This window comes from Eptesicus fuscus, chromosome 7 (assembly GCF_027574615.1).
Source record: "Eptesicus fuscus isolate TK198812 chromosome 7, DD_ASM_mEF_20220401, whole genome shotgun sequence".
NCBI lineage: Eukaryota > Metazoa > Chordata > Mammalia > Chiroptera > Vespertilionidae > Eptesicus > Eptesicus fuscus.
The window spans coordinates 22872262-22896284 of record NC_072479.1 but is presented as its reverse complement, the minus strand read 5'-3'; the positions used below and the strand labels follow the sequence as shown (position 1 = coordinate 22896284).

At 40.6% G+C, this 24023-nt stretch overlaps 1 pseudogene; it reads right to left on the bottom strand.

Moving 5' to 3' along the window:
- Positions 1 to 9965, bottom strand: part of LOC103288132 (glycolipid transfer protein-like) — a 49177-nt pseudogene extending 39212 nt beyond the window's left edge.
- Positions 9966 to 24023: the final 14058 nt, after the last annotated feature.

Here is a 24023-nt window from a genome sequence, read left to right as displayed (position 1 = left end):
TGAGCAGGAGGCTTGGGTTGTTCCCCGCGATGGAGGAAGCCAAGCTTTCCACCCGCCCTGGCCAGCCCTGGCCTCTGCTCAAGGCTACAAAGTTTCAATTATAGAAGATAAATACATCCCAGATACTTGCTTCTAGCCGGCCCTGGCCTCCACTCAAGGAGGCACTGAAGAAAAGAAAAAGAAAAAGAAAAAGAAAAAAGAGTGGCTGAGAGCTTGGGGTGTCATGGGATGATCAGGCCATGATGAGATGGCAGTTGTGGGTGATCAGGCTGGTGGGGGGTGGGGCCGTTGGGGGTAAGCAGACCAGCAGGGGGGCCAGTTGGGGGTGAGCAAGCTGTCAGTGATGTGTCAGTTGGAGGTCATCAGGACCGTGGGGGGGGGGCAGTTTGGAGTGAGCAGGTCAGCAGGGGGGCAGTGAGGGACACGCAGGCCAGTGGGGAGGGAAGATGAGGATGAGCAGGGCAGCAGGGGGGGCAGTTGTAGGTGATCAGGCTGGCAGAGGGGGACATTTGGGAGCAAGCAGGCTGGCAGCAGGGGGCAGTTGGGGGCAAGCAGGCCGGCAGGCAGGCAGGTGAGCGGCTGGAGCCAGCAGTCCCAGATTGTGAGAGGGATGTCCAACTGCTGGTTTAGGCCCCATCCCTGTAAACCAGCAGTATGACAACTTTCAAGGCAAGGTGTCCCAGATTGGAGAGGGTGCAGGCGGGGCTGAGGAACACCCTCCCTCATGCATGAATTTCGTGGACCAGGCCACTAGTTAAGTAATAGTAGTCATACTAGGGTATATAGTAAAGCAATCTAACTTTTACATTCTGTTGAATAGACTCCCTAGAGATTATCTACACTAATAAAAGAGAAACATGCAAATTAACCATCACTCTGCTACACCCACCAGCCAATCAGGAGGGAATATGCAAATTAGAAGGAGAAAGATGGTGGCCGCCCAGCTGATCCAGGCGTGGAGTGGCCAGGCAGGGCAGGATGCCTGCTATGAGAGGGAGGACGGTGGGCGAAGGGATCTACAGGAGCGGCACTCTGGCCACAGCAAAGACGAAGACTGCAGACTCCAGAGTCTGCAGCAAATTCAAAGACGGCAGACTCCGACCTGAATCTGCAGCGAAGATGGCAGACTCTGGCCAGAGTATGCAGGAGACAAAGAAGGCAGACTCTGGCTGGAGCGAAGGCCTGGATCCCAGGTGCCGGAGGAAAACCGGTGCTGGAAGCCAAGGGAAGGAAGGCCTATTGCACGAATCTCTTCATGCATCGGGCCTCTAGTGTATATCCCTTTATCGTCTCATCACAGAGGCTTCTATGAAATTTAAAATAAGAAGGCTCTTTTCTTAGTTTGGGTCTTTGTGCTCCCAAACCACCAAAGATCTATAAGGGAGAACTTAGAAACATTCTTCTTGGTAGTGTTATTATCTAATGAATAACAGCTGATTTTGTTGACTAAAGTGTCCCAGAAGAAAGATTTATAAAGTGTCCAGGGTTCAATAATTGCTGAATCAGTACATCTTTATATAACAGGAAAATAAGAAAAACTCTGCAATAAGCATGTTGAACAAGGTTTTAATTAAAACCAGCTCTTCAGCTGGCAGGAGACTCTGTCCCAACTGTATTTTTATGAAATTCTCCAGAATGTTTTAAAGTATTCTCTACTTTTACTTATTAAAAAGGCAGTTATATTCTCCTGCCATATGAATAAGAATCATTTTCAGCTAACATAATTAATTGAATAACAAACTTATTTACATGTTATAGCCAACCAGCAATGGGTGTGTTTGGAATAAGAAGTCCACTCCTATATCCCTAGTGTATGACCTCAACTTTGGAGAAGATAATAGAATTGGCTTATGTAAGAGATTAGTTCCTGATGTTTATGGACTTAAAATCCATGGAATGTGCTGTTTGCTCAAAAATCAGAAATGGGGACTTGTTCTTGTAGTTAATTCCTTATTTATGTCTACACGTGACATGTTTTTAAACATGTCCTCAAGTATAACTCTATTAGTAGTTAGTTTAAAACTTCCATCTCACTGTTGTCTTATGACATTTTTTCTCATCCTCGCTTATTCCAATTTATGGCAATCTGACGTTATAAAAAAAAAGGGGGCTAATCAAAAAAGCCTACCGCTTTTTCAATTTTCAAAAAGAGAGCCTTACACGTGAGGTTTTACATATAAGCCATGTTAAATGTCTTCAGTTCTTCAGTGACTTTGATAAATTGCTTTAAAGGAGTTTTGTTATAAAGAAACAAACCCCCAGGGTATATAGTTCTCTCATTGCCTCATCTCCTTATTTTTCACATGATGGCCCTGGGACTCTGAGAACATCTGGGAGAGCTCTGGTTACAAACCCTGAACTGTTTTTGAGCACAGAGCAGTTTGTAATTCTGATTTTCTTTCATGCTAAATCTTGTTGTGCTCTCATTTCTTCTTCAAATCTTTTCAGATAGATGACATGCTTCAAGGTCTCTTTTAAATGGGTTAAGTAAACTTGAGTTTCATGCAGTTAGGTTTTCTAATTACTTAAGGGAAATCTGTTATAACAGTTTTCACTGCATCTCAATTGATATTGTATAGGGTGAGGCAATTTAACATAAAGATAGACAGGGTTATACTACAGGGATCTTGAGGGGGGCGGGGGGCAGTTTACCAAGGCAATTTCTTCATTTCAGTATTGTAGTTCCTATAGGAATTGGTTCATACACTTTTTAGGACCTTTTACTCAAAATGTCAACTTGGAATTTTTTGAAGTTAGAGACTGGATTATGCATTTTTCCTGTGTGGACCCTCCAGTGTCTAACACAGACTGGCACATAGTGTTCAATAACTGTTTCTTGAATTGAATTTATACACAATTAGGTAGACAGATTAATTGGTGTATATGTATTTGTATTTTTACATTATGGGTCTTACACCCATTTTTCAGATATTTAGTAAAATTTAGAGCAACAAAAGTTGAAGACAGGCATAATTTTTGCTAATCTGTTTTTGTTATATGTATGTGATATTAAGGTAAAATTGCCATTATCAACTTGATACATTGTAGCTTTGTACTGAATGATATTATAATCATAGGTATCACCTATTTAGCTTTGCTGTATGAGCCTAGGATTTTATAACCATTATTTAATAACCTCAAAACAAGCTATGAGTTGAGGTATTATTATTCTATCATATAAAAAAGTAATTAAAAAAAATAGAATTTAAATAAATTTCCCAAAACTCCATGGCTGAGATTTGAATTCAAATATATGTGGTCCAAAACCTGGATTCTTAACCATTATTAAGGGAACTAGCACTCAATTGAGAACAAGATCAGATTTTATACTAAGCTCTGCGTGACCTTGGGCAAGTGCTTTAAAACCTTTGACATTTTTCTCATTTTAAAATAAAAGTAAAACTAGTTAATATATAAGTATTTTGTAGTTTTGAATATAATCTAATCTAATAATAGACAAATATGCAAATTGACCATACCTCCGACACACCCATAAGCCACGCCCACAAGCCACACCCACCATCCAATCAGAGTGAGTATGTAAATTAACCCAAACCAAGATGGCTACAGCCACAGAGAGCAAGGTTTCCTAGGTAACAGAGGAAGCCAAGCTTTCTGCCAGCCGTTGCAGGCCTAAGCCTTCACTCAAGCTACAAAGTTTCAATTATAGAAGGTAAACAAATTCAAACAGATGGCGGCAGAATGGAGCTTGAGAGAGCAGGCCAGGGTTGCCGCCGGCAACAGGGGAAGCAAAGCTTTCCACACACCCTGGCCGGGACCACCCGCTTAAGGCAACAAAGTTTCAATTATAACCCCAACACAAATGGCTGCGGGGCTCGGAGGGAGCCCCAGGCTTGGCTCTGCTCCAGGCTACAAAGTTTCAATTGTAGAAGGAAAATAAATTCCAGATACCAGAGCCTCTGCTTGCATCGCCAGGGGGCGTGGCCCGCCTGCAAACCACCACAGGCCCCTCACTCAGGCAGCCCCACACCCCAAAGGAACCCCACCCTGATCAGGGACACCCTTCAGGGCAAACCAGCTGGCCCCCACCCCTGTACCAGGCCTCTATCCTATCTAATAAAAGAGTACTATGCAGATTGATCATCACTGCAGCACACAATATAGCTGCCCCATGTGGTCAAAGATCCTGCCCCCATGTGGACACAAGATGGCCACCACAAGATGGCCAGTAGGAGAGGGCAGTTGGGAGGCACCTGGCCTGCAAGGGAGGGCAGTTGGAGGTGATCAGCCCTGCAGGAGAGGGCAGTTAGGGGTAACCAGGCCGGCAGAGGAGGGAAGTTGGGGGCAAACAGGCTGGCAGCAGAGTGTTTAGGGGGTGATCAGGCTGGCAGGCAGAAGCAGTTAGGGGCAATCAGGAAGGCAGGCAGGCAAGCAGTTGGTAGCCAACAGTCCTGGATTGTGAGAGGGATGTCCGACTGCCCGTTTAGGCCCGATCCCAGGGACAACCCTTGAGGGGTCCCAGATTGGAGAGGGTACAGGCTGGGCTGTGGGACAACCCCCCTCCGTGCACGAATTTCGTGCACCGGGTCTCTAGTGATTCAATAATCATAGATAGATGTTAATGTTGGTCACTGCTATTTATTTTCTACCAATGGCAGTATAGTAATGACCAGGACAATGAGGCAGCAGCCATCCCTGAGCACTCTCACTTGTGAATGCATAAGAAATGAGTGACTTCTGAGTTAAGTCACTTTTGACTATTCAGGAAATACAAGAATATAAAATAGAGGGGACCCAAGAATGCATCCAATTGAAAGTTCTGATTTTACAAGTAAGAAAAATTTGGCCTAAAGTATTTATGCCTTGCCTCAGTTACATAGTTATTATATTACTAGAGGCTCAGTGCACGAATTCATGCACAGGTGGGGTCCCTCAGTCTGGCCGGTGATCGGGCCTATCAAGGCTATCTCGCCCAGTCCTGATTGGAGCTGATGGGAGCCTGCCAGCCAGGGAGGAACCACGGGAGGGCTCCAGGGCATGTCCTGCCCTCTCTCCCAGTCCCGCTCAGCCAGACCCCAGAAACAAGCTAACCTATTGGTTAGAGCATCTGCCCCCTGGTGGTCAGTGTGAATCATAGCGACTGGTCAAGAGGTCAACTAAACTGTCAGACACTTAGCATATTACACTTTTATTATATAGAATTCTTTCTATTGTAATGTGATACTTACTGAAGATCTTCATAAAGATCTTAAAATTCAGAAGAGAGAATATAAGCATGAATGATGCTACATAAAATCATTAAAAATACTGAGAAATCTGCATCCCAAACAAATCAGTGTATCTGTGCCTTCAGTAAAATAAAACCACATCCCACATTCCTTGACAAGTTCTATCTCAAGACTGCTTACAGAAGGCATGATGCCATAATTAAATTTAATTATATTATGTATTAATTATATTAATACATAATATAATTAAATTTAATTATGTAAAACTAGAGGCCCAGTGCATGAATTCATGCACGGGTGGGGTCCGGCCAGCATGGCCCCAATGGGGGAAGATCGGGGGCTGGACCTGTCAGGAGGAGGAGATGGTGGGAGGTTGGCCATCCAGCCCACCCTGATTGGGGCCCAACCAGGGCTAGGCTGGCTGGGCAGAGGGGCTGGGGGCAATTGGCCAGTGGGCCCTACCCCCAATTGGAGTTGGGGGACTGATTTGAGGAGGGGCCAGCCATGGGGAGGGGCTGTGGGAGGTGGGCTGGCTGGCCCTGCCCCCAAATGTGGTGGGGGGTGCCAATTGGGAGTCAGCGGCCAGAGGAGGGACCGTTGGAGGTTGGCCAGACAGCCCCGCCCCCTAGTGGGGTAAGGGGGCAATCAGGGGCGGGGCCTGCTGGGGGAGGGGCTACAGGCAATTGGGGTGGTGGGGGCCATCAGGAAAGGCTGCAGGGGCGTTGGCTGGCCAGCCCCACCCTTGATTAGCCAGTTCGCTGGCCACAGTGGGCATCATAGCGACTGGTCATTCCAGTCCTTATGGAGTTCCAGTCACTGGCTTTTTATATATATAGATAATTATATTAATAATATGAATGAATTATATAAATCTAATATATATATACATATATATACATATATATATATATATATATATATATATATATATATATACTAGAAGCCCAGTGCACGAAATTCAGCCCAGCCTGTACCCTCTCCAATGGGACCCCTGGAATGATGTCCGACTCCCCTAAATGGGCAGTCAGACATCCCTCTCACAATCCAGGACTGCTGGCTCCCAACTGCTTGCCTGCCTGCCTTCCTGATTGCTCCTAACTGCTTCTGCCTGCCAGCCTGATCACCCCCTAACCACTCTGCTGCCAGCCTGGTTGATGCTTAACTGCTCCCCTGCCAGCCTGTTTGCCCCCAACTTCCCTCCTCTGCCAGCCTGGTCACTCCTAACTGCCCTCTCCTGCAGGGTTGATCACCTCCAACTGCCCTCCCTTGCAAGCCTGGTCCCTCTCAACTACCCTCCCTTGCAGGCCTGTCCCTCTCAACTGCCCTCCCTTGCAGGCCAGGTGCATCCCAACTGCCCTCTCCTACTGGCCATCTTGTAGTGGCCATCTTGTGTCCACATGGGGGCAAGATCTTTGACCACATGGGGGCAGCCATCTTGTGTGTTGGAGTGATGATCAATCTGCATATTACTCTTTTATTAGATAGGATAGAGGCCTGGTGCAGGGGTGGGGGCCAGCTGGTTTGCCCTGAAGGGTGTCCCAGATCAGGGTGGGGGTTCCCTTGGGGCGTGGGGCGGCCTGAGCGAGGGGCCTGTGGTGGTTTGCAGGCCAGCCACACCCCCTGGCAACCCAAACGGAGGCCCTGGTATCTGGAATTTATTTTCCTTCTACAATTGAAACTTTGTAGCCTGGAGCGGAGCCAAGCCTGCTGCTCCCTCCGCCGCTGGCAGCCATTTCTGTGGCAGTTAATTCACCTTCTATAATTGAAACTTTGTAGCCTTAAGTGGAGGCTGGGCCTGGCCAGGGTGTGTGGAAAGCTTTGCTTCCCCTGTTGCCGCCGGCAACCCTGGCTTTCTCTCTCAAGCTCCGTTCTGCCGCCACTTCTGTTTGAATTTGTTTACCTTCTATAATTGAAACTTTGTAGCTTGAGTGGAGGCTTAGGCCTGCAACAGCTCACGGAAAGCTTGGCTTGCTCTGTTACCTGGGAAACCTTGCTCTCTGTGGCTATAGCCATCTTGATTGGGTTAATTTGCATACTTGCTCTGATTGGCTTGTGGGCGTGGTTTGTGGGTGTGTCAATGGTACGATCAGTTTGCATACCTAGGATATATATATATATATATATATATATATATATATATATATATATATATATATGTGTGTGTGTGTGTGTGTGTGTGTGTGTGTGTGTGTGTGTATTAAATATATATATTTAATTCCCCGGAATTTTATGGCTCTAACTGCTAAAATATTTTGTCTAGAATTATCATTGTAATGTTTATTACTACCAACTGATAAAACAATAGAAATATGTGACTAATTTAATGAGATGGATAAGAATCATTTTTAATTATTTTAGGTATTTGTCTATAATATTCTTTATTGTCTGAATAAAGCATGTTACATTGATTTGATTACTGATTTTAAATGTTTATTTTTATAGAGTCTAATGTTTATATACCTTTTTACATAAATATAATTATGTATTAACTAGAGGCCCAATGCACAAAGATTCTTGCAAGAATAGGCCTTCCTTTCCCTGGCTGCCAGCACTGGCTTCCCTCTGGCACCCGGGACCCAGGCCTTCATTCTGGCCACTTTCTTCTGCCTTTGCTCTGGCCCTACTGCCTCCCTGTAGCTCCCTCCACCTCCACCTCCACCAATAACAGGCATCCCACCCCACCCCAACTGCTCCATACCTGTGCGCACATGCTGCCCAGAGGCCCGGAGCAGCTGGCGCAGGGCAGAACGTCTGCATCATTGCCATGGCAATGACATAAGCATCCTGGCCCGGCTGCCACCATCTTTGTCTCATCAATTTGCAAATTCCCTCCTTATTGGCTGTGGGCACTGTCCTCTTTGTCAAGGAGTGACTATCAATTTGCATATTCTGTCTTTATTAGATAGGATTTTTTGAGCAAAAAGTATCAGTTATACAAATTTGCTTCCATTTATATGCAAAAAATTACATAATAATCTGCCATCAAATATTTTTAATGATTTTTATTTTGTTGAAAGCAAAGAATTAATAACAATCTGATGTTAAATAGATTTGTTATCCAGACTTACTTATGCCCTGGCCAGTGTGGCTTGGTTGGCTGGTTATCCCCTGCACCCAAAGGTTGTTGGTTCAATTCCCAATAGGGCACATGCTAGGGTTGTGAGCTTGATCCCCAGTAGGGAGTGTGCAGGAGCCAGCTGGTTGGTTGATGTTTCACTCTCACATAGATGTTTCTCTCTCCCTCTCCCTTCCTCTATCTATAAAAATCAATAAAAATGTGTTTTATAAAAAGAATCACTCACCTTAATTTCTGAAAGGTATACCCACAACTCTTAATCAAATCTGATAAAATTATTTTTAATTTTGGTTGTTAACCCTTCATTTAGAGACACATTTTGAAGCCAAAATTAAGCAAAAACTAGAGATAAAAAAACATAAAATTTGAAATTACATTTTATTATTTTTCTTTTCTATTATTTCATTGTTGCTGGTTAGGTCAAAATGCCTTAAAAAGGCATGGCAGCCCTGTCTGGTGTGGCTCAGTTGGTTGGAGTGTCACCACATATACTGAAAGGTTGTGGGTTCAATTCCCAATCAGGACACATACCTAGGTTGCAGTTCAATTCCAGGTCAGGACACCTATGGAAGGCAACCTATCAATGTTCTCCCTCACATTGATGTTGCTTTCTCTCTCTCCTTCCCCCTCTAAAATCAATAAGCATATACTCAGGTGAGGATTTTTAAAAAAGGAGAAATTGTCAGGGAAACAGACAGTTGATAATTATATTAGGCATTTATCTTCATAGTTGACACTAATCAAATTTATAATTATGCCTGGGACAGAATTTATGCAGTTATGTCAACTGAGGATGAATGAACTTAATACTAATTAAATTAAACTGATTTTTAAGACTTAGAGCATATTTATACATGGATAGTCTTTAGTCCTAGTCCTCTATGTTAAATGGCTATATCAATAAGACAAGAAAAAACAAGTGTTGGAGAGGATGTGGTGAAATGTGGGGAATGTAAGTTGGAGCAGCCTCTATGGAAAACAGCATGGTGGTTCCTCAAAAACTTAAGAACAGAGCTCCCATGACCCAGCAATCCCCCTTCTAGGTTTCTACCCAAAACATTTAAAAACACATACATGTAAGGATATATGTACCCCTATGTTCATTGCAGTAGTATTCACAATAGCCAAGACATTGAATCAACCTAAGTGTCCTTTGACATCTATGTGGTACTCAGCCATAAAAAAGATGAACTATTTCCATTTTTGCAAAACGGATGGATCTTGTTAGCATAATGCTAAGTGGAATAAGTCAGACTAAAAAGAACAAGAACCATATGATTTATTGGCATATACAACAAAAGCAACGAACTCTTTGACACAGACAACAGTATAGTGGTTACCAGAAGGAAGTGGGGATGGGAGAGGGTGAAGAGGGTAAAGGAGAGTGAAATACATGGTGACAGAAGAATACTAGACTTTGGGGAGTGAGCACATAATGGAATACATAGGTGATACATTATAAAATTGTGCACCTGAAACTTATATTATGTTATTAACCAATGTTATCTCAATAAATTTAACTTGAATTGGAATCACCTAGAAGGTTTGTTAAAACACAGGTTTCTCAGTCCATCTCCAGAATTCTTAAGCTGGGGTGAGTCCCAAGAATTTGCATTTCCAACAAGTTCCAGGGCAATGCTGATGCTGGCGCTCCAAGGACCACGCTGGAAGGACAACCGATCTGATTCATGGATTTCCATTTTATAAATGAGAAAACTGAGTCTGCAAGAGGTAAAAACTTGTCAAAATGTGTATACTTCCTTAATGGCAAAACAAGAATTAAGATCCAAGTTCCCTGGTTATAGCAAGTTTCTTTTACTTGCTGCATGCTTCTTTGGAGCAAGACATGAAAGGAGGGGAAAGATTTCTAAAGACTGAAATTAAAAAGGGCTCTAAACCACACTTAAGGAACAGGGCCCCAGTTAAGATACAGAAAGTAATTCAGTTTGGCTAAAGGGTAGAGTGCCTTAGCTAGGAGTGGGAGTTGGCTATGAGCTATGACAGAATGGTCACTTAAGCAATTACATGTTGAGTGGACTCCGGGGAAAAAACTAGCTGACAGCTAGGATGTTGTAAAATTCACTTGAGAGTTAAGAAAGGTCATAACTAGCATCAAGGAAGTAACAGTGAAGTAACAAACTGTTTATTTGTGATTAGAAAATTAATCTGTTATCTACCTTTAAACTAAAAAATATCCCCAATAATAAATACAGTATAACAAGCTGAACTTCCTGATCTCAGAAGGACATGAGTATAAAGGAAAAAAAAAAGTATTTTAAATACCAGGATTAACTCTTTAATGTTGCATGAGAAATAAACTTTGAATATTCAGTATTACAATGAGTAGAAAAGATCAATAATTTCTTAAACTGGGCCATAATCTTTTTATTAATAACTCAATTGAATCTCAGAGGAAAGGCAGAGGTGGGTAGGTGGGCCGGGAAAAAAATCAACTGAAGAATTTGTATGCATATATGTATAACTCATGGACACAGACAATAGTGCAGTGAAGGCCTGGGTTGGGAGGCAGGGTGGGCTAGAAGAGACCAATGGGGGGTGAGGGGATGGGACATCTGTAATACTTTCAACAATAAAGATTTTTTCAAAATAACTAAAAATAAATAGAAATTATACTCATGTCTTCTGGTTCCTGATATTCACTTTAACAAATTACCTGAAAAAATAAGAAAATTCAATTAATTCTCGGTTTAGAGATCGAAATATATTCTGTTTCATAGATTGAAGATTTTAAACTCTGAGGCAGTTTTTAGTTAATATATTCTTCAAGTTTATACTTTGGCTAAAACTACATGAAGGGTCTTATTTGAGGGGAAATTAAAGGAGGATTTGCTCAAGAACTTAATTTCCTAAATCTGACTTATATTCATTTTTTTTTCTTTTTCTTATCTACAGGAGGTCAACACAAAATTTCAGAATTAAACTCATCTGGAATTATTTTCTACAGAAAGACTAAAAGCTAAAGGATTTATTGCATAGCTAAAAATGTTTTTACTTGCTGGGCTTTAAATTCCTGCCTATGCGATAGTATCTTGATATTCTAATCCATTATTTTGGAAGAAATCAGGAGTCAGGGGAAATCATTAGGTTGGGATAAATATCCTTCATATTCCTTGAGTTAATGGATTATTTTAAACTCTTCTTGAAGAATCAGCAAAATTAGTGCAATTTCCACTTATTGTGCCTTTAGCCATCCATCCCAGTGCTCTATCAAGCCATCTGCTTCTACATATTGTGGTGTGTGATGTAACTCATACTATGTGGATCCCATGACCCCTCTGCTTCTGCTGGGACTCAATTACATTTTCTTCTTATGCTGGATTGTCCTGAGCCCTGCTGGCATCATACTTGGCAGGTCTGACAGAAACTATAATGATCCGTTTCAGGGACAGGGTCACTTGGTGTCCCATGCTAAAATGTTCTATACCTTCCAGGGCCCAGTAACTTAGCAGAAGCAGTTTTTCAAAAGGAGTAAATGCTCCTCTGCTGATGGAATGGTAGTGGTTCAGAAGCCCAGGGTCTTGTCATAATGCCACACTGCATCTCTTGTTTTCCATTTACTCTACAAACACAACTGGGCTAGATCATATGGCTCAAGTGGCAAGTCTTCATTTTCTGCAGAACCCTGTACAACTGTCGGTTCCGCTCAGAGCTGACTGCCTTTGTGTCACCTGCTATATCAGCCAGAGAGGTAGACTCAGACGTAAAATCTGTTGACTCCAGAACCCAACAGCCCCTCCAAGCATTGCGTTTCCTCCTCTGTAATAAGTGATCAAAATGCAGGAATTTATCTTTCCCTTTTCAGAGGTTGTATCATCATGCCCCTCACCATAGACCCCTTTCCTTTAGTCTTCACAAGATTTATTTCCCTCCCTCCAGAGTGCATGTGTCTTAGTAAATCTTGTTCATTAGGACTGAACTGAAAAACGTCATTCATGTAGTGGACTGATGTGATGGTCTATGGAGTATTTCTCTCATGTAGTCTGTATCTCTTTGGAACACATCATGGCAGAGGTTAGAAGAGCTAACATATTCCTGGGGCAAAGCTGTAAATAAATATTGTTACCTGTCTAACATGAAAGTATACAGTCTCTGTTGTTCTTTATTAATTAGATAAAAAAATAATACATTTGGAACATAAATAGTCACATACCATATACCTGAGGCTTTATTAGTATGCTCTTGCAAGGATACTACATCTAACACAGCATCTCTGATCACAGCAACTACTTCTTTGGGCTTTTTTTTTTAAAATATATTTTATTGATTTTCCACAGAGAGGAAGGGAGAGGGATAGAGAGCTAGAAACATCGATGAGAGAGAAACATCGACCAGCTGCCTTCTGCACACACACCCCCCCCCCCACCGGGGATGTGCCCGCAACCAATGTACATGCCCTTGACCGGAATCGAACCTGGGACCTTTCAGTCCGCAGGCCGACGCTCTATCCACTGAGCCAAACCGGTTTCGGCTTCTTTGGGCTTTTACTGGAGTACAGTCATTCGTTGAGATCTGTCTGGTTTGCACAGGAACCAGGGTAGCATATTAAATGAGTGCATGGTAAGAACTATCACCCTGGCATCTTTTAGGTCTTCATGGATGGCATAATTTTCTTCTTATCCTACCGTGGGATACAATACTTTTGGAAAGTTCAGTATCTTGGTGTAGAAGAGAGAGAAGTTCGGGAGCTGCCATTGATTTTCATGTAGTCTTCCTTACTCTCCTCTATCTCATTCCTGAGACGCAATTGCCAAACATGACCACCCCAATTATACATCCAATAAGCAGAAGAATGAACTCCGGTGTCCTATGAAAAGCTGGGCTTCATCAGAGCGCTGCCAGTTATTCCTTAGCTGTATATCACTTGTCTGATGGGGTGTCACAATGATGCTTCTGGTTTCCAGGTAAAACATCCACGCAGACCCAATATCCAATAGTCTTTGGTATGTCTGGATATTATCTTTAGTCCAATGTATAAACATCTTAGTAAATGGTCATTTTCCCTTTGCAGATAAATAAGAAATTCAAAGCATACATCACAAAAATCTCAAAACTATCCTGCTAGAAATGGAATCATAATTCACGCTACCTATGCCATTTATCTGAGTTATGTATTCATTCTTACAACACTGAGAACCTATTTTGGGACAAACTCTGTGCCAGATGCTTGGAATCATATAGAAAAGAGTTCAAATAAAAGGCTAAGATGTTCTGAAATTGGCCAAATTTCTCATTTGACAGCATATAAATTTAAGAAACTATTTTTAAAGATAGTTGATAATTTAAAATGATATAAACATTTTATTTATGATGTTAGTTTACATTATTTTAAGGCATTTTAAGCTCTCACTTATGTAAAAAGTTGAGACAAAGACATTTAAATAAATGGATTAAAATAATGTGGACACTGACTGTGGCAATGGCACCACACAACTGCAGGAGGCACCATTCACAGGGACTATGATGTGACTGACACCCTCTATAGCAGTGATGGCGAACCTATGACACGCATGTCAACACTGACACGCGTAGCCATTTCTGATGACACGCGGCCGCTGAGGCGGCCGCATGCCGAGGATGAGACATTTGCTGCTCCTGAGGATGAAACATTTGCGAAATAATGTTTTTTCCTCAAAGTGACACACTACCCGAGTTATGCTCAGTTTTTTGGCGAAGTTTGACACACCAAGCTCAAAAGGTTGCCCATCACTGCTCTATAGCATGCAGCACAAAGGCCCTGCAATTCTGCTAGCTGAAATCATGGTGTGGTCAGAGCCCTCATGCAGGAACTAGTAGGAACATTTTGCCTTATCCTCACATTTGGAAATCTTGAATTTAGAATTTTGATAAATGCAAATGAAGTTATATATTCCATTATTACAATTTTTATACAATATAACGTTTTATTTTGGTAAATATAAATATTTAAAATATATAATGAGTTTTAAAACATTGCTACTTTGTTCCTTAGCAAATGTGGCATTAAAAAGCAAACAAGCAAGCCTGGCTGGGTAGCTCAGTTAGTTGTAACATTGTTCTGTACATGAAAGGTTGCAGGTTGGATTCCTGGTCAGGGCACATACCTAGGTTGTGGGTTTGATCTCCAGTCGGGGTGCGAAACAGGAAGCAATAGATTGATCTCTCTCTCTCTCTCTCTCTCTCTCTCTCTCTCTCTCTCTCTTCCTTCCTAAAATCAATAAAAAACATATTATTTGGTGAAGTCTTTTTTTAAAAAACAAATAAAGAAGAAATAATAAACAAAAATAGGAGATGTCCAGACTTTAGTTTATGCCAGTGGGGTAGAAAAATTATTACTGCTATAATTTCCATCTATTATTAAAGAAAGTGACTTGCACAAGACCATATGCTAAATCATAAACACAGCTTCTTTAATGTTAGCTGAAGGTTGAGCTCCATCTCTGTAGGAGATGAGGAAAAAGAACAAAAGGATTTTCCATCCTGGCAAGGTGGGTGCTAGCACTTTGTAACCTTGGGAAGATACTTCTGTTTCAAAAACATTAATTATGCTCAGTCCTAAGGCTATACAAAGGAATATGATATCCCATACTCATGTGATTTATATTTGTGAAGGAAGACCAAAAGTGTGGTAATTAATTGGAATTATTTCTTTGTACACAATATACCATGTGTTAAGTACTCTGTGTAGTATAATGGTAATTGAATACAAATAAATAGGTCACATGCCCACTCAATGGGCCCTGTATAAGGGGTTCTTCCCTGGAGACAGACTGAGGATGAGTACCACTAAGTCTGTAGTAATGAGAATTTTATTGACTCCTTTTTCGTTCATCCCATCCCATCTGACCCCTTTTGTATAATATCCATTCACTTAAGTTGGAATTGACCCAAGCCTCAGATCTAAGTGAATTCTAATTGCTATGAGCTAAGCAGTGTAATCTTATCCCCTTTACTTCAGTGAGATGTGCAATAATCCAGGCCCAAGCCGGGCAGGCTATAGTTAGGTTTCTAGAACAGAGTGATTTGTATGGTCCAATCAGATTCGTCCAATCAAACCGAAGTTCAGAAGTACTAATTGACTGGGGAAAAGGTCTTTCTCTAGGTGGTATGATAGCAAAAGGTGAGGCTTGTATCTCCTATTTGCCAACGTTCTCTGAAGAAGGAAGACAGCCTGAGGACGTAGCTCTCAGATATGGGCATGTCTAACTCCTTCAGATCTTTATGCCAGTAAAAACCCATTACAGCTATTAAGCATGAGAAAAGAAGTGTGTGTGTCGGTTGGACTAGTAAGGGATTTAAAGCTGCATTTCAGAATGCCAGAGAAAATAAATGAAGGAGACTACTGGATAAGCAATGTGGCACAAGCCACGCAGAGGTATTAGCAGAAGAAAAAATGCTGTGAGAACAAAACAGGAAGTGCAGAACCGTAATCTGGCTCTTATCAAGCCTGAATGTTTCCATTTGGCCCCTCAGGGTCTTGGCAAATGTCAACTGTCAGCTGCAAGTAGGAATTTTGAAGAGAAAAAATAATAAAAAAAAAAAAATTGAGGACATTGTGGAGGAGAGAGAAAAACAAGAAATAATAAAATGACAAACAAGAGACTACTAAGTTATATAATTATGTTTCTGTTATATAGATGGAAACATAATATAAAACATACAGAAAAATTTATAATTAATATGGAAATAATACTTTGTTGCTCTTGAATAAACTTCCTCTTACATTTCTCCATTAGATATTCCGAACCTGTGCCACATCCACATCCTACCACATAAATATGAGACCTTTGACCATCCGAGTCTAGGTGGCTCCGCATTTTACCATTCAAATTACAATAATACCTTCATCCACCATAATCTTTTTTCCTTTCTCTAAACTCTCCAAACAGGAGGTTCGCCACATCTTTATTAAGGCTAATACCCCCATCTATACTTTTCATCTGATCTCTAGACATTGCTTTATCTATTTTTATTTCAAGCTTTAATTTTACAGTCTTTTCTTTCAGTATAGACATATGCTTAATCTCTCCATCTTTGAGAAATTTCTCCAATACATTGTATTGCTTTCTCGCTAGCTTTTTGGGAAAAAAAAAAAAAGTTTACACTGGCTTCTTTTATTCGTGCAGTATTACTGAAACAACATTTATTACTTTTTAATTTGTTATTATTGTCTCTGGCAAAGATAACAAATGATCTAATGACCAAATATAAAGGATGTGACCTCACTATAACATTTTAAAAATTCTTTCTTCATTGTAGGAACTTTAAGCCCTTCATTTCTCTGACATTTTCTTTAGGTTCTCTTCCAACATGTCATTCATTTACTGACAATTTAAAATTTTTGCCTCCTATTTAAATTCCCATGCTTCTGACTTCATACTTCTTTTTAGTGCCTACCCTTTCCCCTAGGAAACTTGAATTCCCATAATCTACATACTAGTAATTTTTAACTTTGTATCTCTGTTAGACTTTTCTGCCTACTAGATACATGCAGTAAAATAGCTCACTAGAAGTTAACTTTTCCACTCATTTCTAAGGTTTTATCTCTTATTTTCTGTCTTGGTTAGGGGCACACAGTTTCTCAAGCCAGAAATGTGGGAATCAAATCAACATCTATCCCTCATTACCTTCCTTCAATTTGTCACTAAGCTTTGATCGTGTATTGTGTATATTACTGCAATAGCTTCCTTATCAACTGTTGTTCTTACTTTGAATGTACCCTCCTCCATCCCTTCCTCCATGTGCTGCCAAGAAGAATAAAGTAAAATGTAAATCTGATCATGTCATTTTCTTGTTCAGAATTTCCTAACAGCATCCATCCATCACCTGAAGGATTAAAGTTAAATTACTGTTAAACATCTTTGGTAGGCAAACAAGAACGTGCACGATTTGGTTCTTATATACTTGTCTAAACATATCTAGCTTATTAAGTAAACTGCTTAAATTATCCAAACACTTAATGCTGCTTCAAGCTCTTGAATTTTTGCTTATGCTATTTCCTCTGATCAGACTAGCCTTCTTTCTCCTTTCAACTTTGGAAAAGTCCTTTGCATCTCTCAAACCCAGCTAAACATCATTAACTCAAAGAAATGGGATCCCTGTCCCCCCAAAAAAATCTATCCACTCACACACGTAGTATTATCATTGAATCTTAAATCTATATCTATTCTTGTACTTTTCACATAATAATGCAATTTTTTCAGCTTCTTGTTTTTTGTGTGTGTTTTTTTTCCTGTTACTCTGTGACCTCCTTGAAGGTAGGGTCTTTGTTTTATTTGGTTTCTATTCCTAGGACCTCGAAGAGTCTGATTCATATTCCATCTCAATAAGTGTTGGTTCAAATGAATTAAATTCCAATGCACTCAACATTTTTTAAGGGAATATGTGTTATATGAATGCACTGTATTTAGTAAAGGAATGAGAGAAGCTGTCTAGTAATAGGTTACTTAGGAACCTTGATTACTATGTCATATTTGGATATTTTATATAAGCTTAAAAGAAACATTTACATAAGCGGCAGATGATGGGAGAACATAAATTTATTTTGGAGGCTAAACTACCACAAAACTATTAGGACTTCTGCTGACCAATAATAAAGATCTCTGTTCCTTATTTTCAGTAATGTGGATGATGAAGCAACATCTGGATCCTGGTGAAAAGATATCAGGGTATGTCAGTGGTTTCAGAAAAGTAATAGATGAATTAAAATTTTTAGCTGAAGAATAGGTAAAGAAAAGAGAATTTTAAGGGCAAAATGTCACATATAGTATAGATACAAGGTATTGTTTTAATCAACTGACAGTGGGCAATTTGATGAAAACAAGAACTAACCAAAAACATTCTATAAATGTGGCTAAAAAAATATATATGTAAATGAGTTAAGCATAGGGCACTTTTATTTTATAATAGAGGCCCAGTGCACAAAAATTCTTGCATTTGGGGTTGGGGGTCCCTCAGCCCGGCCCTGCACCCTCAGGGGATGTCCACCTGCTGGCTTAGGCCCGCTCCCCAGCAGTCAGACATCCCTCTTACAGTCCAGGAGTCCTCACTCCTTACTGCCCGCCTGCTCGCTGCTCCTTACCGCTGCCTCAGAGGCGGGAGAGGCTCCTGCCACCCACTGCTCCACTCGCCTGGCTTCTGGCTGAGGAGCGCTCCCCCTATGGGAGCTCACTGTCCACCAGAGGGCAGCTCCTGTGTTGAGCTTCTGCCCCCTGGTGGTCAGTGAGTGTCATAGCGACTGGTCATTCTGCTGTTCAGTCGATTTGCATATTACCCTTTTATTATATAGGATAACAAAGTACTGGATTTGGGAGTGAACTCCAACTGAATATTGGTAAAATTTTTATAGCAGTAAATGTAACCAAATAATATACATAGAGACAAATAGGAATAAAGGACTTTCTCGTAGAGTACCAAAAGTGAGTATATGGATATGTGAATGAATATAAATTGTGAAAATGCAAAATAAAAAATGACACTGAAAATGATATTCATTTTCTACACCCAGACTGTTTCTGCTTTAGGTCACCTTCCTGTCTGGTGAGGACATAGACTACCTCCAATACAAGTGAAAACTCATTTCCCTAGATGCAGTGTCTGGTGGGAATTCCACTTTGGCAAGAGTAGGGCAGCAATTGAAGCTGCATCAAGTTCCAGAGGAGGCAGTGGCTATGATTCTGTCAACTTATCCAACTTCCAGCTTCCATGGTTCCCATGGTACAACAGCTGAGCCTGTGCTCAGTGGTGGTTGCATAGAGGTATTTAAGAGACCAGTTCTCCTATATCACTTCAGAGATTGTTCCTGATGGTATGGTCTCTAAGCACAAGTTCTAAATATTCTTTAGTAAACTGCTTTTCTACTTAAATTAGCCTCACTTGGTTTATGATGTCTAAAATTAAAAACCTTGACTGATCAATTACCTTTCTAAGAAATCCAAACTTGTAATCCTCTATTGAGCATTTTCTGCATGTATGGAACTATATTATGTGCTGGAGGAAAGTGGCAGAATAGACACATTGAATAAGACACAGGCCTTCTCTCAAGGGCAAGCGTCATAAAACAACCGTAAATGGAGGCAGGAAGATGTAAGCACTAAGCTGAAGTACTCGCTGTGCAGGATAGAAGAACTAACAGTCATTTGTGATGACTGGAATCACAGAAGAGAAATATTTTTAATTAAGTCTGGAAGAGTGAGTAGGATTTTCCATAGGGCTGTGCCTGGAGTGAAGCAAGTGGAGATTGCTCTTGAGGGATATGAGCCTTATAGGACAATGTAATCAGAAGCAAACAAGAGGAAGTGAAGGACCTCAATGTGGACTACTGTTTCACTCAACTACAATCACTGTACTGAGGAACATGGGCCATCTTAAAGACGATGCTCTAATTCTCTTAGAAATAAGAGTGTTCTCAGGCACACACATGGGAGGGCATGAGCTTTTCCCACAGGCTTGAGCTCTGAGGGTCACCTTCCAAGACCTCTGGGAAGTGTAAGCAGTTCAATGCATTGTAGACACAAATTCCTTTAGCAGATATGCTAAGCTTACATCAGCCCGGTTCTTGTCTTATCCAGACTTGCCCAAATCATTGTTCAAATGACAATTTTCATCTTATTTTTAAAGTGAAAATAGTTTCTTCAAAATAAGTAACATTCAGGAGTCCAATATTTAAAACAAAGAGAATGTTTCTGGTGGATGGACACATGGGAGATCTCATGGCCTTTCTCTAGGGGGGACCCTCTTCACCACATCATACCCTTTGACACTTCACCTGGGGACTCCTAAGAATATAAAGAATTAAAGTTACTGAAGCACCTGGATACAAAAGTGGAATTCGAAGAAATTGCTTTAGTAGGATACATGATGGAAGAATTGCACTGGCAGATGTTTGATTTCTCTATGGGTTATATCATATATGCATATAGCCTCCGGGAGTCACCTAACATATAATGTGCTAGAAATGGAAGAATATGGACAAATAACCTACATACATAAGGAGTTTATGGAGACTTGTCAAAAGTAAGAAGAAAAGAGAGTAAATACATGTTTTAATTTGGGGAATGGAGACATTTTTAGGTACAAAAATAACAACAATAATAATAACTGGATTGAGGTAAGGACTGCCTTGCAGGTAAAGGTAAAATGTGTGATACTATTTAGTTTATTGTTAAAATCCAAGACACAACTGTGGAAATGTTGTTGTCACTGTTTATAAAAGAAGTAAAGCATAGGCATAACTAAGTGTTTATTGCTTTTACAATAATTTGTGATTATTATAGTTGAAGTTATATCTTTCAGTGCTAACAAGGTAATGATATTATTAAATAAGTGAACTTTGATTTATTTGGGTTCAAGACACTACAAAGGATACTCTGAGCTATCAATGTGAGGATTCTAGTGCCAGACCACCCAGGAGCTAATTCAACTCAGGAAAGGGCATGTCTTGTTTGGATGATATATGTGTGTTTTCTAGAAGAAAGAAGTCTTCAGAATGTGGCATAATAATCCATACACATATGCCCTGAAGTGTGTAGTAAATTCAAGCATGTTTATTCACTCTTCTGTATTAAGCCAGGAAGGGCAAGATGTTTCTACATTTCTTTAAAGCAACAAATCAAAGTGCTTTCTTGTAAAGAATCCTTTGGGGATGGTGACGTAGGGTGCTGGATTACTACCAGGAACCACACAAAACTAACTATATATTGATCAATTATTTCCCTTTACATTCAGTCTCAGTTGTTCTATTCAGTTCTAGAAGTAAGGAAACTAAAATGTCAAAGTAAAAAAAAAAAAGTTATGAATGTGTCATCAATGATAAAGATAGAGTAAATTAACTTTCTCATAGTATTAGGAGAATTTCCCTTAAAAATATGTATGTATATACATATAAAGCTTTTATGTTGCCAAACAATGTTTTAGGCACAGTCAAGGTTCCTAACTTCTACTAGGGCAAGACAGCCAATAAAAAGGACAGCCTTAGATTGCAAAAACTGTCATTGAAAAAATAAACTAGTTGGTAATAGTAATGAGGAGAGGGTTTCCTTTCTTTATGTGTTTTAGTTGATTTAATTAATTTAATTTTATCTTGTGTAAAACTCTGAGCAGGAAACTGTTTGCTATGTTTAAGAGAAGAGTGAGAAGTGCAATGGGTAAAGTAGATAACAGCAGGATCTGGTGTGGAGAGCTAGGCAGAGGTCCAATTACGTACAACTATGTACCACATTTTGGGTCATAATAAAAAGGTTGAGTCTAACTCTAGGAAAATTCGAAAGACACTTCAAGGTTTTAGTAGGGAAGATGGCATAGCCTTGTTGGCTTTGTAAAGGATGTTTTGGTTGCTGTGTGGAGTATGCTAGCAGAACATACGGGAGCAGGGACAGTATCTAGAGGCCACTGCTGTAGACCCACTGAGAGATTAGACTTAGACTGGGAGTGGCAGTGCAAACTGAGAAGGTACATTCCAGAAACACTTTGGAGGTGAGATGGATGGACTTTCTGAAAGTGTACATGTGACAAATTAGGTAGACTTCACTAGGGGAAGACAAAGGCTCTAGAAGGACCACAGTTTTTGCTTAAACAACTGGGTGTATCTGCCTTTCATTTACTGAAATGGGGGAAGGTTGTGGAGGAGAAACAGGTTTGTGGGAGAAATCAAGGGTTCTCGGTTAAGCCTGAGAAGTCTCTGCAACATCTAAGTCATGATGCCCAGTACACAGCTGGATATACAGGCAGGCGTCCCTCCTGTACTTGTGCAGCTCAGGCGCTACACAAAGGCCCCCAGTGGCACCCTTTAAGAACTCTACACAAACACGTAGGGCATGCTAGATGCAACACTGCTGTGATTTGACTCCAGATTCTAAGTCTCAATACCCAAAGTTCCTTTCAAATCTAAGCTGCATTCACAGTCTGCAAGAATTTATAAACATTAGAACAGTCTTCCCTTTAAGCATTCTAATCTATAACATATAGCATATTTTCCTTATGTCCAGCTGGAGATATTTTATTACTTACCCTTCACCTCAGGTGGCCTGCCTGCTGTTATTTTCAAAAGAGTAATCTTAGGGGTTATATTGCATAAGACTGTTCTTTATTTGACCCGAAACATTCCTTCACTTCTAAAAGAAAGACAGGATGTGGCCTAATAAGAAAGGGCTCATCGAGCTCAAGTTCTAGTACAGCTGGTGTCCATTCTCTGCCTGCTGCTGCCAAGAAGGCTGGGGGATGGCGCTCTCCTGAGCATGTCGGACTCCGCAGCTGTGAAGGGGCACTTCTCAGGGAAGAGGCTCGAGTAGGGCCCCCAAATGGGTGGTATGTTTATCTTTTCCCTTGAAAAACAAAAGGTCAACTAGGAACACATGTTTCGAAGACAACAATAAGTTCAAAGGAGAGGTTAACTCCGAGCAAATGCGGACACAGAGGGAAGAGGGAAGTTGGCCCAGTTCTGGAGGGTACGCCTAGGTAGTACATTGAGTTTCTTTTCATTTCAACTCAATTCCCATCAGAATTTCCACAGGAAGAAAGGCTTCAGTGAAGAAAATGTGTGAAAAAATAAATAATGCCCCAAAGAATGTAGTCTGTGCACTGCTTAAGAGGAGAGGTCTTTCTTAATGTGGAACAACAACTTAGTAGTCTGATGTCACTAAATGATACTGTTGGTCTTCAAAATAAGTGTTATATTTGTTAGTATTGGAAATGACTTAATTTAGTCTGCCTTCAGCCCTTATTGAAAACCACATTTGTAAATGTGAAATTAAAAATAAAATAATGTTGTCATTTGTGTTTTCAATGATTCAACCCACTTTACCATGCTATGCTTTTGCTATTTTTCAGTACATGAGAACCAATCTGTGAGACGTGGAAATACTTCATCAGCATTGCATGGTAAGATGGAAGAAGGAGAAAAACAAAAGCAGTAAGCCTGGGAAATTAAATAAAGGGAAAATCCCACTCAGAATTCTTAATATTTTAGCAGAACAGAGGAAATAGAAGGGATGAACATGCAGAAAAGTAAAACCTTCAGAAAATTATTTTGTGTCATTTCTTTCAATATAGAGACATTAAAAGGTAAACTACATGAAGTGTTATAAAATGTTCTCTAATTTATTTTTTATTGAATTTATTGGGGTGACACTGGCTAACAAAATTATACAGGTTTCAGGTGCACAACTCCACAGCACATCATCTGTACACTGTGTTGTGTGTTCACCGCTCCAAGTCAAGTCTCTGTCCATCACCATTTATCGCCCCGTTACCCTCCTCCACCTTCCCTCTGCCCCCAACAATCACTACACCACTGTCCTGTCCATGAGTGTTCTCTCTTTATTTTTCCTATTTTTTCGAATCCCTTCACACCCCCAGCCCCACTTCCCAATAGCTGCCAGCCTGCTATCTATGAGCAGAAAAATAAGACACAAAGTGCAATTTATTTTTATTTTAAAAAATCACAAATCTATGGAGTATTTGTGAATTCTTCAAAAAATTCACAAGGATATGGAGAAAAGGTGAAATTCTCTGCTGCCTTCTCATTCTCACTATAGAGAGGCAATCTCAGTTAGAAGCTTGTTGTGTAGATTTCCAGAGTTGTTGCAGTTGCCCATTAAGGGGGCTGGGGGAGAAGGCAGCAGGAAGTAGTGAAAAATACCAACATAGCAAGGTTCCTCCCTAGGTCTGCTACTCTGTGACTTTTGAAAAATCAATCAACTTCCTTGGGACTCTGATTCCCGATGTGTAAACTAAGTAGCTCCAGGAAAGGTGGGGTGGGATTT